Source organism: Haliotis rufescens, unplaced genomic scaffold (genome assembly GCF_023055435.1).
Source record: "Haliotis rufescens isolate VD_foot unplaced genomic scaffold, xgHalRufe1.0.p SCAF_17, whole genome shotgun sequence".
NCBI classification, from domain to species: Eukaryota; Metazoa; Mollusca; class Gastropoda; order Lepetellida; family Haliotidae; genus Haliotis; species Haliotis rufescens.
Window position 1 is genome coordinate 22297015 of NW_025963857.1, and position 16163 is coordinate 22313177.

Here is a 16163-nt window from a genome sequence, read left to right on the forward strand (position 1 = left end):
CAACACCTAAATTAGCTTCTAAAAAACTTTGCTTAATCTTAACTGGAAACACAAACGATCGGAAATGTCATAATCACTGTGCCTCAAACACATACATAAAGTATCTGAGTTTAAACATGTGTTGCTCATGGCAACTGAACAAAATGAGTCTGTAAAGTGTGTTTACCTGTATATAAAAGATAACACTGAGGCCACAAAAGTGAATTCATTATTTCATTTTCATCCCTGTCCATTCACAACCAAAGCCCCGCCTCGCGTCATTGTGTTGTCCCCAAGTACCTACAGACAAAGTAGGTGTGGTGAAATGGGGTTTAATGTCGCGTCCAAGATTATTGCACTTATATAGCGACGTGCATGTACGTGTGTGTGTGTGTGTGTGTGTGTGTGTGTGGCTGCTTGTACTAGTCCGGACTGATGCCGATTTATAGTGCTAGCTCACTGAGATACCATGCCAGTTTAACATGAATACCCCACTCAGACACAGTATACTGATTCCGAGCCGACTAGTCCTTCTTTTAGCCCCTTAATGCTGAGCGCCAGACAGGGTAACAACAAGTACCATCTTTTAACGTCTTTTGGTATGACGCGCCCGGGGATCGAACCCCTGACCTTCCGCTCTCCGGGCGGACGCTCTACCACTAGACCATGGAGGCGGTCTACAGACAAAGTAAAAGTAATGTGTATGTGTTCCCATTGCTACACCAGACAGACAGTCCTACCAAACATTCCTACTTCATGTACCAGGTACTGTACACAGATGCCTTCATAAGTTTGTTTCATAAACATAAAATATGGAAAATGTCATTTGAAACATTTGAAGAAGGCTAATATTTCATGTATTCTTGTCTCAAGGCCACAACAGAACTTGCTGCCGAAAACTGTTCTATTTTTATAAAGCAAATAAGTTTATCTTTTAATCAATAGAAAATTGATCTTATCTGAAACCTAATACTATATTTGTTTCTGCCTGTTCTGTAGATCAGACAGCAATAGCTGACAAAGATGAAATAATTGTTCCACATAACAAGCCAACCAGTGACATGAACAATGAACTACAGTGAGTGAGTGAGTGAGTGAGTGAGTGAGTGAGTGAGTGAGTGAGTGAGTGAGTGGGGTTTAACATCGCTTTTAACATTTCAGTTATATCACGTTATGTCAGCTTAACATGGGAGGAAAGCCTGAAGTGATGCAGGTCTCAGACATTCACCACTTCGGTGAAACCCACGGGCACGAGTGAATGAGTGAGTGAGTGAGTGAGTGAGTGAGTGAGTGAGTGAGTGAATGAATGAATGAATGAGCGAGTATGGTTTTACGCCACTTTTATCAATAATCCAGCAATATCAAGGCAGGGATACCAGAAATGAGCTTCACACATTGTACCCATGTCGGGAATCGAACACGGATCCTCAGAGCATGACCAGCAAATGCTTTAACCACTAGACTACCCCACCACCCCTACAGGAGATGCAAACCAAATGAATATCAACACAATTATGCAAAAAAATTCATGAGATTCTGTATAAAATTCTGCTTCTGTTTCCTCTCTAATAATGACAAAAGAACTCCCAATTAAACACATGTGTCCAAGTGTTCAAATCAGCGAACTCCATGCTCCTAACAATAATATAAACCGTATATAGTCTTATAGTCATGGATGAAAAGGACAGGCATTGAATAAATATGAACTTTCCACCCTACACTATTACTCCTTCCAGCAAGCAGTCTAACTACACATATCGTCCCCCATAATTCAGGACACAATCCTTCCCCACAATCTATGCATGTCCACTGACAGCTTAGGACAGTCAGTCCATCGCAGTGTGATATACCCTACTGCTTAGAGCTTAGCAAGGCATAAGGCCCATAACAACCGTGGTGGGCTCAGTCAGTGTGTAACATCAGGCAGTGACTGTGAGAGGCAGAGCCAGACCCAAGTTCACTTCAGGCCTCCAGCCTCTAGACTAGCCTCCACCAGTTAATCAGTCAGTCATCGAGGAGTGTATGTACCAGACTGTCACCTGATCGTGTGCCGAGAGACGATGACAGTGATTGGCAACTAGTTGAGATGCAGTCCCTACTATGCTGGAGGTGGAGGAATGAACTGTGAAAGTCATTCTCTTTCATTTTCAACCTCGGTGAAGAAGTGCCGTGAACTTTGATGGACTGTGTCTTGGAGAGACTTTGACTAAAACGGGAATGGAAATGCTTTGTCAACAGCACTCCTGAGTTTTCATGGGACTGTGTTAAACAGGACTCTGTAGTTGAAGAAAATTAACAGTGATGTGACAGCTTGTGATGGTCTTCATTTCAGGTAAGTCTTTTCATATTGGTACACTTTAATATGGTGTTTAAACATGATTCCTAAACATTTCCTAACTTGAATCTTAAAAGTGACTCCTAAAGATGACACTGAAAGATTCCACTTGAATATGACATTTAAAGATTCCACTTGAACATGACACTTAGAGACACCACTTAAAGATATCACTTGAACATGACACTGAAAGATACCACTTGAACACGACACTTAAAGATAACCACTTGAACATGACACTTAGAGACACCACTTAAAGATATCACTTGAACATGACACTGAAAGATACCACTTTAACATGACACTTAAAGAAAACCACTTGAACATGACACTTAGAGACACCACTTAAAGATACCACTTGAACATGACACTTAAAGATAACCACTTGAACATGACACTTAGAGAAACACTCTTTAAGATGGCTCTTAAAGACGCCACTCAAAAATAACACTTAAACATGTCACTTTAAGATGGCTCTTAAAAATCACATAATAAGATAGAACTTTAACATGGCACTTGAATGTGACACTTAAATATATTCCTCCATTGCTGTCCCTGTTTGAGTTTGTTCTGTTCAGGTCAAGTCTGACACACGGAGTCTAAGCTGCTGATACATTTGATGAACCTGTTACCAAGTGCCTCATCTACTTTCTGAACATTTGTAGAACCTTATCGTCACCTTGTTGACTTATGTAATCATATCTGTATAAAAGTAGACTTGTCAACTAACTTTTCAGACTAATGGGGGCGGTTGGGTAGCCTAGTGGTTAAAGCGTTTGCTCGTCACGCTGAAGACCTGGATTCAATTCCCCTCATGGGCACAATGTGTGAAGCCCATTTCTGGTGTCCCCCGCCGTGATATTGCTGGAATATTGCTAAAAGCGGCGTAAAACCATACTCACTCACTTTCAGACTAATGGGTCCTGTTACCAAGAGCCTGATCTACTTTCTGAACATTTTAAGAGGACAGTGAGCCTTATCATCACCTTGTTGACTTATGTAATCATATCTGTATAAAAGTAGACTTGTCAACTAACTTTTCAGACTAATGGGTTCCACACCAACTAAATAGGGACTATGAAAGTATTAATGTCATATTTGTTGACTGATGATGTTATTAACATTGTAATGTTATACGCCTAAAACAGTGTGAGTGTTAAAATACCAAACTTTCTGCTGGATCATTCAACACACATTATGTACGTAACATGGTGTCCTAACATATAGCTTACATATTAACAATTAACTTTAAATTGTCAACACATATTCCAGCAAGAAGTAAGTCATGTGTTTTAAATCTAAAATTGAAAATTAATTATTACAGCCAAAAAGCTACTAATTGACAATATTACTCCAAATAAAAATAAAATAAAATACAGTAAAAATAAAAAATAAAATAAAAAATAAATAAATAAAAAATAAATACATAAAATAAAATAATAATAATAGATTATTAACCAAGTGTTACAAAAATTGTATTATGCAAGCCTAAGATGAGCATAATATATATTGTTTTTTCCTTATATATGATATTTACAATATGATAACACACAAGGGTTAAAATATCTTCTTAATATGTCACTCTTAAAATAATAATCTAACTCGATTACTGCATTTACATAGTGATGGTATGTTTGTGTGTTTGTGTGTTTGTGAGTGTGTAGGTGTTGCCCACTGAGATACCAATGCCACTCACACACAGTCCACTGACTCCGAACCAACACTGTCTAACATCGACACCCCACTCACACACAGTCCACTGACTCCGAACCACCACTATCTAACATCGACACCCCACTCAGACACGGTCCACTGACTCCGAACCACCACTGTCTAACATGGACGCCCCACTCACACACAGTCCACTGACTCCGAACCACCACTGTCTAACATGGACGCCCCACTCACACACAGTCCACTGACTCCGAACCACCACTGTCTAACATGGACGCCCCACTCACACACAGTCCACTGACTCCGAACCACCACTGACTAACATGGACACCCCACTCACACACAGTCCACTGACTCCGAACCACCACTGTCTAACATGGACGCCCCACTCACACACAGTACACTGACTCCGAACCACCACTGTCTAACATGGACACCCCACTCAGACACAGTCCACTGACTCTGAACCACCACTGTCTAACATGGACACCCCACTCACACACAGTCCACTGACTCCGAACCACCACTGTCTAACATGGACACCCCACTCACACACAGTACACTGACTCCGAACCACCACTGTCTAACATGGACACCCCACTCAGACACAGTCCACTGACTCTGAACCACCATTGTCTAACATGGACACCCTACTCAGACACAGTACACTGACTCTGAACCACCACTGTCTAACATGGACACCCCACTCAGACACAGTACACTGACTCCGGACCACCACTGTCTAACATGGACACCCCACTCAGACACAGTACACTGACTCCGAACCACCACTGTCTAACATGGACACCCCACTCAGACACAGTACACTGACTCTGAACCACCACTGTCTAACATGGACACCCCACTCAGACACAGTACACTGACTCCGAACCACCACTGACTAACATGGACACCCCACTCACACACAGTCCACTGACTCCGAACCACCACTGTCTAACATGGACGCCCCACTCACACACAGTACACTGACTCCGAACCACCACTGTCTAACATGGACACCCCACTCAGACACAGTCCACTGACTCTGAACCACCATTGTCTAACATGGACACCCTACTCAGACACAGTACACTGACTCTGAACCACCACTGTCTAACATGGACACCCCACTCAGACACGGTCCACTGACTCCGGACCTCCACTGTCTAACATGGACACCCCACTCAGACACAGTACACTGACTCCGGACCACCACTGTCTAACATGGACACCCCACTCACACACAGTACACTGACTCCGAACCACCACTGTCTAACATGGACACCCCACTCAGACACAGTACACTGACTCTGAACCACCACTGTCTAACATGGACACCCCACTCAGACACAGTACACTGACTCCGAACCACCACTGTCTAACATGGACACCCCACTCAGACACGGTCCAGTGACTCCTAACCACCACTGTCTAACATGGACACCCCACTCAGACACAGTACACTGACTCTGAACCACCACTGTCTAACATGGACACCCCACTCAGACACAGTACACTGACTCTGAACCACCACTGTCTAACATGGACACCCCACTCAGACACGGTCCACTGACTCCGGACCACCACTGTCTAACATGGACACCCCACTCAGACACGGTCCACTGACTCCGAACCACCACTGTCTAACATGGACACCCCACTCAGACACAGTACACTGACTCCGAACCACCACTGTCTAACATGGACACCCTTACTGACACAGTCCACTGACTCCGAACCGACCAGTGCCATCAGGGAACGACAAGTACCATCTTTTAACGTCATTTGGTATGATGTGGCCGGGGATTGAACCACCAACCTTCTGCTCTCCGGGCAGACACTCTATCCACTAGAGCATGGAGGCGATCCAATTACGTATGTAACAAGAACACAAATAAAGGCACAGCTGGAGCACAAGTCATGTGCGTAATGCCGTGAAGGTATTAAGGTATTATGTGGATAGACCTCACTATTACCACACGCTTCTCTCAAGGTCATGCTAATCCAGATTTGCCCTGTATGGGCAATCCGTCTTATGCTGTTCAGTTTCTGTTATATAATTATATTCAAAATACATCGAAAAACCAAAGCACCCTTACTACATATTATATTTCCACATAAAAACAAACCTAACCACCCGATCTCGTTAGTCACCTCTTACAACAAGCATGGGTTGCAGAAGACCTTTTCTAACCCGGATCTTCACGGGTCTTGTCACATATCAACAAGAGTCATCAGAAGATGACAAATTCCCCGGTCACAACAAATTCAAAAGGACAAATTATCTGCCTGTTAAGTCCACTTGATGTAGAATTTCTACCTGATCTGTCTGACAGTATACAAGAGTAGTTATTGAGCTATCAAAACAATACCGTGGAATTGGGATTCGGAACTTTGTATTTCTATGTCAGGTACACACCACTATGAGTCAAAGTCAAACTTGTTGCCAGGGAAACGGAAAAAATAGAAATTCTAATAATCCCTAAATAGCAAAAGGCACCAGATGACAAACTGGTCATATGTGTGCATAGTTTCAAGGAAGAATACCTGTTAGTTTTAAAGATGTAGTCAAAGTCAAACTTCTTGCCATGGAAACAGGAAAAATATATATCTAAAGTCCTAAATAGCAAAAGGCACCTCTTCAACCTCTGCAATAATACATGTTCCAAGTTTGATTCAACACTGTTGAACAGTTTTTTATTGCTTCTCCAGAAATGACACCTACCTCCATTTCAGCAAAGTCTAACTTGTGTCCATGGATACAGGGAAAAATGAAGTTTTGAAACATTCCTAAATAGCAAAAATAAAACTTTAAAAAATTACAAAATAGCAAAAGGCACCACTTTAGCATGTGACTGATACATCTTTCAAGTTTTGATCAAATATACCGAATGGTTTTCAAATTCTGCTCCAGAAACGAACCCCATCCCCAATGGAGTCTTTATCCAACTTCTTTCCATAATTTGGAAAATCCAAAAATATCAAAAGGCACCACTTCAGTATGTGACTGATAGATTTGCCAAGTTTCGATCAAATACACTGAATGGTTTTCGAGTTCTGCCCTGGAAAAGGAAATGATTACAGACAGACAGACGGACGGACAGACAGACGGACGGACCGACAGACTGGCTGATCGCTATATCCCCCCGCATTATATCCCGGGGGGATAAAAAGGGGAGTCAGATGTAGATGCCATTCATCATTTCCATCTAGTCCACAGCTCATTTCAAACTATTGTTTGGTAAAATGACTAGATTTGGGGATAAAACATCCAGTCCATCTGGCTTGTTACTAACTAACAGACTACTGGCTGTGTCTATCCTTGGCCCAGCAGAGCTTAACTTATTTCAGTGTGTACATATACAATCAATGAATTCGTTCAAAATTACACAGTACACTTTTCATTGACAACTTGACAGTTCAAAGGTTTGAAGATATAGAAAGAACCAGTCATACTAAGGTACAAAATGAGTGAGTTCGTTTGTATGATAGTGAAACAATTATTGAATAAAGTCTTAAAATCAACCTTGGCATTTTTACAGGGAAGAGTCTAGACATTTAGATGCTAAAATCAACTTTCAGATTAAAAAAAGGCCACGTAAGTGTTAATTCTATCGCGCTAAGCACACTACTAACCACTGAGCCAAATTTACATTTTTTAATAGGTGAGGTGAAATGGGTAAACGTCGTGACCAAGATTATTGCACTTATATAGCGTTGGTTGGTTTGTTGTTGAATGACTCACTCAGCAATATTGCAGCTATATGACAGCGGTCTGTAAATAATTGAGTCTGGACCAGACAATCCAGTGATTAATATCATGAGCATCGATCCATGCAATTGGGACCGATGACTTGTATAGTGACGTGTGTGTGTGTGTGTGTGTGTGTGTGTGTGTGTGTGTGTGTGTGTGTGTGTGTGTGTGTGTGTGTGTGTGTCTGTGTGTGTGTGTGTGTGTGTGTGTGGCTGCTTGTACTAGTCCGGACTGATGCCTATTAACAGTGCTAGCCCACTGAGATACCATGCCGCAGTTAAACATGAATACCCCACTCAGACACAGTATACTGACTCCTAGACAACCAGTCCTTGTTTTAGCCCCCTATAAATGCTGAGCGCCAGACAGCTTAACAACAAGTACCATCTTTTAACATCTTTTGGTATGAAGTGGTCGGGGATTGAACCACCTCGGAGGTGGTCTCATTTCATAATAGATTAACATTCGCCATCATAACAATTCTAGGGGCGGTCGGGTAGCCCCTAATGGTTAATGGTTAATGGTTAATGGGTAATGGTTAAAGCGTTGGCTCATCATGCCGAAGACCCGGGCTCGATTCCCGACATGGGTACAATGTGTGGAGCCCATTTCTGGTGTCCCCTGCCGTGATACATTGCTAACATACATACATACTCACTCACTCACTCACTCATAACAATTCTCAATAAAAGTATAGTTAATGTAAGTGAAGTATGAGACAAAGTGTTCAAGAAAACATTGTCATCAGTGAATGTTAGTGTGCTGCTGATGAAGCCTATGAATAAACATGGAACGTATTGTCCATACTAGACAGTTCTGTAACACAACAGTGATTAAGCCATACAGTGTTATGACATTCTGAAACAAGGTTACATTGCATGGACGTCACAGTTTGAGTGTATTATTCATACAAAGGAACCAGCGGCCTATCGTACATGTCCAGAGCATTATCAATAGTACTGTACATACAGACACAGAATTGATGCATTCATACAAGAAAATTTAACTATATTTCATGTTTATATATGACTGGAACATCCTTCCAAAAAATATTTTGCTTTTTCAAAGCAAACAATACAAATTTTGTGGTGCTATTCTCATTCACGTTCTCTGAAAAGAATGAGGCCGGGATATAATAATCATTAAACGACTCCTCAATACCGTATATCGCCGTCTATAAAGTGACCCCACGCGTAAGGCGACCCCCTGTACAAGCCTTCAAAATCGACGCTTATTTATATATCCCATCTATAAAGCGAATCGGAATGAAGCACATCACTTCACACACGATTTCGCCGAAATGAATGTAAACAATATTGAATGAAATTTTAATAAAATTAATAAAATAGAGTACAAACATAAGTCAATATATACAATGAGCACTTTTTACAACCAGACAGTGTAATTACATGATTAGTTTGCGTACTTCAGTACGGATTTGTTGACATTTGGTATTTCTTGTGTTACATTCTCACAGTGATATCTTAGTGTTGTGGAAAAAAACATCAAAACTCTTCAACCCTGAGTATAAGATGACCCGCCTTGAAAGCCCCCTAATTCTAGGTACGTAAAACTTGCCATATACACAGCGACATATGGTACATGACAGTTTGAATCACACAGTGCACCCAACACGAAAACAGTAGACACCCTTAAGTGGGTGAGTGAGCTTCTAATAGTATTCCAGTTATACCATGACATGTCAGCTTACTGTGGGAGGAAAGTCAAAATTGACGCAGGTCTCAGACATTTACCACCCACGAGCACGGGTATGGTGCTGTCAAACCTAGAAACATAATTGGGGCAAACCAGGATTCAAACACAGGCATGAAGAGCGAACGCTTTAACCACTAGGCTACCCGACTGTCTCTGCACTGCTTGAATCACAGTAGTGTAAGTGAAGCATTCAGGGGATGAAAACTGTTTCAGAAATGCTGCTGTAATTAAGTTATTAACATGGTTATATATATTTGGACAGGCAAACCACTACCCTTGACCTTTAAATATCAATGACGTCATGGTATTCGTGATTTGAGTGAGTATGGTTTTATGCTGCTCTTAGCAATATTCCAGCAATATCACAGCGGGGGTGGCAGAATTGGCTTCACACATTGTACCCATGTGTGGAATTAAACCCAGGTCTTCAGTGTGACGAGCATCCCAAACCACTGCCCCAATACCCGTCATGATTTGAAGCCTTAAACTAATAGTAAATAAATGGGGATAAGCATATTTGCAACAAAACAGAAGTTATTTTGGGCAGTAACCAGGACATGGAGATTGTGAACACAGATTTCTATTAGTGATAAATAATCGAGTCTGGATGAAACACTCTGGAATACCATGGTACGCAATCAATTTAAGCCCCAAGCCTGACCACCCGATCCATTTAGTTGCCGGAGATCAACTCTAACCCGGAATCCCCACAGGGTACTGTAATATAAGGAGTTTCTAATCCTGGTCACTTGTGAGTCAATTGTCATCTTTCTACCATTCCAGACTTAGTTCATAAAGCCAGGCTTTAGGACACCTCCTAATTATGGAGGCAATAAAGATGCAAATTATCCACAACTTTCCTACATACACAGATATTACAGATCTAAGATTGGTTACAGAGAAAGTGCTGTGAGCGCTATCATCAGATTATCATCAGGTGTTACACAATCAGGTCCAAGAATATCTTCGCAGTAAAACAATCAATATTGGCAGTATTTTCAGTGTTATTGCTAGGAAAATTACCACATTACAAAATATCTGCTAAATTTGACATAAAAGCTGTTACTATCGACTTGAGATTGTTTTGGCTGAAGTAAGTAGATTGTTGTTGGAAGATTTAAAGTCACAGAAGAAGTTAACTTGATTGGTTGAACACTGCCTAAACCTAGTTGCTACAGCATTACAGTGAGTGAGTGAGTGAGTGAGTGAGTGAGGTTTTACGCTGCTTTTAGCAATATTCCAGCAATATCATGGCAGGGGACACCAGAAATGGGCTTCACACATTGTACCCATGTCGGGATTCGAACCCGGGTCTTTGGCGTGACGAGCTAACGCTTTAACCACTAGGCTACCCGACCGCCCCTACAGCATTACAGGAATGACAGGACTGGAGCGACCAAGCTGGGACATCAGAACTGGAACTTGATTGAACCGGAACGAGGGAACCTGAATGACAGGACTGGAAAAACAAAACTGGAGTGACAGAGCCGGAACAAGAGAACCGCAATGACAGAGCCGGAATGAGAAACTGGAATGACAGGACTGGAGCGACCAAGCTGGGACATCAGAACTGGAACTTGACTGAACCGGAACGAGGGAACAGGAATGACAGGACTGGAGCGACCAAGCTGGGACATCAGAACTGGAACTTGATTGAACCGGAACGAGGGAACCTGAATGACAGGACTGGAAAAACAAAACTGGAGTGACAGAGCCGGAACAAGAGAACCGCAATGACAGAGCCGGAATGAGAAACTGGAATGACAGGACTGGAGCGACCAAGCTGGGACATCAGAACTGGAACTTGACTGAACCGGAACGAGGGAACTGGAATGACAGAGCCGGAGTGGGAGAACTGGAATGACAGAGCCGGAATGAGAGAACTGGAATGACAGAGCTGGAACAAGAGAACTGGAATGACAGAGCCGGAATGAGAGAACTGGAATGACAGAGCCGGAGTGGGAGAACTGGAGTGACAGAGCCGGAGTGGGAGAACTGGAATGACAGAGCCGGAATGAGAGAACTGGAATGACAGAGCCGGAATGGGAGAATTGGAATGACAGAGCTGGAACAAGAGAACTGGAATGACAGAGCCAGAACAAGAGAACTTGAATGACAGAGCCGGAACGAGAGAACTGGAATGACAGAGCCGGAACGAGAGAACTGGAATGACAGAGCCGGAATGAGAGAACTGCAATGACAGAGCCGGAACGAGAGAACTGGAATGACAGAGCCAGAATGAGAGAACTGCAATGACAGAGCCGGAACGAGAGAACTGCAATGACAGAGCCGGAATGAGAGAACTGGAATGACAGAGCCGGAATGAGAGAACTGGAATTACAGAGCCGGAATGTGAGAACTGGAATGACAGAGCCAGAACGAGAGAACTGCAATGACAGAGCTGGAATGAGAGAACTGGAATGACAGAGCCGGAACAAGAGAACTGCAATGACAGAGCCTGAACGAGAGAACTGGAATGACAGAGCCGGAATGAGAGAACTGGAATTACAGAGCCGGAATGTGAGAACTGGAATGACAGAGCCAGAACAAGAGAACTGCAATGACAGAGCCGGAATGAGAGAACTGGAATGACAGAGCCGGAATGTGAGAACTGGAATGACAGAGCCAGAACGAGAGAACTGCAATGACAGAGCCGGAATGAGAGAACTGGAATGACAGAGCCGGAACAAGAGAACTGCAATGACAGAGCCGGAATGAGAGAACTGGAATGACAGAGCCAGAACGAGAGAATTGCAATGACAGAGCCGGAATGAGAGAACTGGAATGACAGAGCCTGAATGAAAGAACTGCAATGACAGGACTGGAACATGACAGAGCCGGAATAAGAGAACTGGAACCACAGAACAGTAGTGACAGAACTGAAATGACAAAACTGGAACAGGACTGACTGAAAGGAACTTGAAAATGACAGACTCAGAAAATGAAAGAACAGAAATGACAGAACTTGAATAACTAAACTGGAACGATAGAATCGGAACATGATGGAGATCCAATACAGGGGAATACATTAATATCTATCATTTAATACAAATTATCGTGTCATTAATTGATTTTACACAGCATAGAGTGCAGCATTTCCATTTTTTCTGATACTTTTTGTTCTGACTGAATTTTTGAAGTTCCCAGTGTGATGATAATAAACATGTTTACAACTCCTGGATGATCCTTCCATAAAAGCTCATCTAAACAAACCTCATGAGGGATTAATGATACACTAAATATGATACGACTGTATCAGAAGGTAATGAGGCTCTGTATTCAGTAATGGTGGCAGGCTGCAGTGTGAAAGTTCCCATTAATTTAAGACAAAGAAAATACATTATAAGAATCCGATTGGGCCTTGTTTGATGGATGGTGATATCTTTATCAATCAGCTCTGATGGTATTAATAACCGGACCTTCCTTTGTCACAATGTGGTCCTTTTAACAAAGCGAAGTTGTACTGACTGAGCAAGCAGTATGCTTTGGATTACATTGTATGCTATTCATTAACAACTTGACAGTTTCAAGCAGGGATTCAGAATTATCATTTTGCCAGGTAGACTTTTGTATTTTGGTCATGCTCACCTTATATTTGAAAGTTACTGGTGGACGGTTAGGAGATAACCTACTGTGTTTTGAAATTTGATGTAGTCCCACTGTAGAGTAGATACCTCCTTATTTTAATTTGGAATCAAGCGCTTTTGGTGAAAAGGCTTGATATATTTAAAAGGGGTCTCCGTAGCAAAAAGGAAACCTCTTTTTAACCAATCAGAATCAAGCATTCTTCAATGTCATGGTAGAATCATGTATGAATAAAATAATAAAAGCATAAAATCAAGGGTCACTTTCATAACATATACCCTTTTTTCTTGTGTATAATGCACACTTTTTGTTCCATAAAACACACCACAATGAGTTTTGATGTTTTTTTCCCAATGCTAACTGAAGACATTATCGTGAGCATGTAACATGAGAAATACCATGTCAACAAATCTGTACAGAGTTACGCAATGTTATCCTGTTACTACACTATCTGGTTATAAAAAGTGTTCATTATATACATGGACTTGTGTTTGTAATCTATTTGATGAAAATTATTCAGAATTTCATCAAATATTGTTTAAATATTTTGGGTAAAATCGTGTGTGAAGTTGCACCATTGTCAGATTACCAATATTGAGGCCTTGAACATTCTAAGGTGACACAGATGGGATACATATATCAGAAATGCCATACTTTGACTCATTAAAAGTCATAATTTTTGTAGTTTGACTTTCATATGCCAGCATAACCCGCAATGTCAAAATTCTTGAATGTCAAAAGTTTTATATTGTTGTGTATTTTTTAACCAAATCGCCAGTAGACAGGTAGAAATGTGTGTACACATGACTTCTTTTTCTGGCTGTATGAAAAAATACACAAAGTAATCTTAATTTCTGCATACAAAACAATGCCTAGCAGAACAGGAAATACAATTTAAATGGTAAATCATCACGCCTACTGATAGTTTATCTCAAATTTCCCTCTTTTATTGACCAATTTAAGTTTGTTATCACCTGAATTCCCTGAAGGGATACGATGTAGTTTTTACCCAGCATAATGTGATGTTGGCCGATAGTGCTCGGTAACCCTTGCAAGTCGTGTACACACTTATCGTCCTCAAAAACATATGTGAGTCTGACTGCCCCTCTTTTTTTATATCCTTTGTTATCATATCCAGTTTCAGGTTGTAATGCCCGGCAAGTACTTTCTTGAAAATATCCGGTTGGCAAACATTAAAATCACCGGTTTGCACTTTTTCAAATCAGACATTTTGCAGTCACACTAGGACAAGTCCGGTGTACAGAGCGGTTTCCGGAACACTGGTATCAAGGGTTTTGAAGATATAGAAAAAACCTGCCATACTAAGACATGAAATTATCTTATATTGAAACAAATTGTTTAAGAAAAGCCTAAAGACAAGTACATTCATGAATTCCTCTGTCCAAAATCCTGGTTGTTGGGCTAGTGAGTGAGTGAGTGAGTGATCGATCGATCGAGCGAGTGTGCGTGCGAGTGAGTGTGCGAGTGAGTGAGCGAGCGAGCGAGCAAGCGTGCGTGCGAGTGTGGGATTGAGTGTGAGTGAGTGAGTGTGGGAGAGTGAGTGTGTGTGTTGGAGTGAGTGAGTGAGTGACACTGAGTGAGTGAGTGAATGAGTGAGAGAGAGTGAGTGAGTGAGTGTGGGAGTGAGTGCGTGTGGGATTGAGTGAGTGAGTGAGTGAGATAGTGTGAAAGTGTAGTAGTGAGTGAGGTCTTATTCCAAAATTGACACCATCATTGCATTAAGCATCAACTTGACAGTAGGATATTTCTAATTTCAAATATATAAAGTTTCTACGTTGCTTACAGAAGTAATTACCTCAGCACCAAAAAAAACCCAAAATGCCTATCCTAATTATTAATCCAGTGTAAATATTTATATGGTCAAAAGGTTAACACACAACCCTGTTTTCTAAATGGAACCAGATGGCCACTAGGAAAATAATCACAAGAAAGCCTTGTTTCATGTCAGTGGTCAGCTGACTGCGGATGGAGGTTTAACAGTTGAGTCAAGGTTATACTCCTACTCCCCCTCAAAAACGTATGAGCAAGATGAAGCTCATAACAGAGAAACCTTCCATCCGGATACTGAGGTGGATAATTGCCTGAAATACCTACAATTATACATCAAAATAGGGGGCAGGGGTGGCCCAGATGTCTAAAGCACTGCATATTCACTTTGAGGAGTTGCGCCCCTTGGGCAAGCCAGGAACCTATGAAAGTAGGTTTGAATCCTGGTTTGTCCCGATTATGCTTCTAGGTTGTCAGCACCATACCCGTGCTCGTGGGTTTCACCGAAGTGGTAAACGTCTAAGACCTGCATCATTTGCGGCTTTCCTCCCACATGAAGCTGACATGAGTAGTGAGTAAATAATTGAGTCTGAACCAGCCAATCCAGTGATCCACCAATGTGGGTGAAATAACACCTCTCTCTCTCTCTCTCCCTCTCTCTCTCTCTAGGATAGTGAGATGAATGGATCCCTGAAAACTCAAACAACATGTTCACGAAAAGACATTATTTATTCCTCCTTATTACTCTGACAATACCGCGATTCCTGCCATAATACCTCTTTTGCATGCCTTTATTAGCAAATTTACCATCTCATTTGTGTTTGAGACACCACCTCCAACTCAGCAACAAACTGCTCATTAGTGTAAAACCAGCTGTCTCACGCCCGGCGTAATTATAGCCGTAACTAAATCAATGCTGGATCAGGTATTGACGTTGTCATTTTCCACACTGATGGTTACTAAGCCAATTCCCCAGGTAATTGTAAAGCATCAAAATTCAGATCAACCTCTACCAACATGATCAATTTCATGCCATATCTCTGATCGTTAAACAATAATCAATAACTACTGCTGCTCATGATTAATAAATGACAACAGTTTGGGTAAATATTAACCAATGTGGGTGAAATAACCAATCCATATATGTACAACTGTTTGTCACAAAATAACACTGTAATCAAATAAACCACTTGACATGGAGCCTTGTAAACCTACATGCCATAAGGCCTTTCTTTCTATTAATGGTTTAAAAACTTAAATGACATAAAAATAAATTGAATAAGAAAAAAATAGAAAGACCGTAAAAAGATATTTGGGGCTGACTTTGTTTCC

At 41.5% G+C, this 16163-nt stretch overlaps 2 protein-coding genes across 2 annotated transcripts in view; one reads left to right on the plus strand and one right to left on the minus strand.

Moving 5' to 3' along the window:
* Positions 1-16163, minus strand: part of LOC124134013 (probable ATP-dependent RNA helicase DHX35) — a 159030-nt gene that overhangs the window by 48841 nt on the left and 94026 nt on the right. The gene's annotated exons all lie outside the window — the stretch shown is intronic.
* The window catches only part of LOC124133982 (probable G-protein coupled receptor B0563.6), a 53774-nt gene continuing 39497 nt past the window's right edge, over positions 1887-16163 (plus strand). The window contains exon 1 of the mRNA XM_046498590.2: positions 1887-2311. The gene's annotated coding sequence lies outside the window, so the exon portion shown is untranslated. The remainder of the gene's footprint in view (positions 2312-16163) is intronic.